A 1,355-nucleotide genomic window follows, 5' to 3' on the forward strand; every position below is an offset into this window, starting at 1 on the left:
TAGAGAAGAAAATTTTTCAGTCGCTACCCGGATTCGAACCCGGGACCTTTGAATGAGAGGCCAACACCTTAACCTCTAGGCCACGAGAGTCCCTCTTTTGGGTTTGTGGCTTGTGGTTTTGGTCGTTGTTTTTTAAAGTACGGATGCCTACAAAGGTGTTAGACATGCAAAATAGAATGTTTCCAATCCTTACCTTGAACTCGATAGCCAGCTGCTTGTTTTGCCGCCTTTGCCTGTAGACCGCCTGGAACTTGTTGACAGGGATTGGATCCCCAGACACCTGGCTGAGGGCGCGCTCCTCCCTGGCTGTGGAATCGAGAGACAAACCACACATGACCTTCAGCTGGGACATGCGCACACCCAGACACGAAGCTAGGCTTTTGCTCATCGTCATGACCACACCACGAGGTGCTGGTGGGAGGTGGAGTGAGTAGAATTATTGTATAGATTTCTTTGCGGGTGAAGACGAGTGTGTGTGCTATTGTGTGGGTTTGTGTTTGGGATTCTGTAAACTTGCTTTTCGAGTCGGAATCTCTGAGAAAGTGTGTAGGGTAGTCTAAGATGAGTTTGTACCGGTGAGAAGCTGTAATCGTTCGTGTGCGAGGTTTTATGAAGTTGTATGCAAGACGGCATAAGAAAGGTGGTGGTACCGGAGGAAAGACCTGCATGAAGACTGGTGTCAACTTTCGTCCACATGAAAAGTAACTTCTCAGACATTTTCAAGGTGGCAAAAAGCATTCATATCAATCGAATCAGCAGCGTTTACCACATGCACATCACATCACTTTTGTTGGTGCTCCAGACGCGAATGAATCTATTTGCACACATTTTCGGAGTACCGTGTACGTTCTTCCGTGAATTCCATCTGCCTGTACGTGGACATCAATTAAATAGTGATATTTCCCGACTTCCACTTTTGTTTCCAACGGAACACTTATCTGCCAACAGTCTAGGGTATGCAGGTGAGTGTTCATCAAAGGCACTCAAGGTTTGCTCCGATCATCACTTCCAGTATTGTTAACGACAAATATGACTAGGTAAGAGAGAAATCAGATCTTTTGATAATGAACAGACTAATGATGGTGGTAAGACACAAAACTTTAACTATCCAACTTTGGTAACAATAGAACGATATCGTTTTCAAGAAAATAGAAGCCAAAGCATTCAGTCAGGGAAAGGGCAAGAAGGACATATAAAAATAATTAAAGAAACACAAACTTATCTCAAGAACACCATCAACAACAACAGCAACAACATTAACGAAGACGACAATTAGGATAATAATAATGATGGTAATAATAACATTTATAATAACAATTATAATATTAATAGTAATAATATATACTAATAATAAT

The 1,355-nt window shown here is 42.0% G+C and overlaps 1 long non-coding RNA gene across 1 annotated transcript in view; it reads right to left on the minus strand.

Moving 5' to 3' along the window:
* Positions 1-1,355, minus strand: part of LOC118477694 — an 82,716-nt gene that overhangs the window by 27,203 nt on the left and 54,158 nt on the right. Inside the window, exon 2 of the long non-coding RNA XR_004858547.1 lies at positions 194-1,033. This is a non-coding gene — a long non-coding RNA (uncharacterized LOC118477694). The remainder of the gene's footprint in view (positions 1-193; positions 1,034-1,355) is intronic.

This window comes from Aplysia californica, unplaced genomic scaffold (assembly GCF_000002075.1).
Source record: "Aplysia californica isolate F4 #8 unplaced genomic scaffold, AplCal3.0 scaffold00184, whole genome shotgun sequence".
Taxonomy (NCBI): Eukaryota; Metazoa; Mollusca; class Gastropoda; order Aplysiida; family Aplysiidae; genus Aplysia; species Aplysia californica.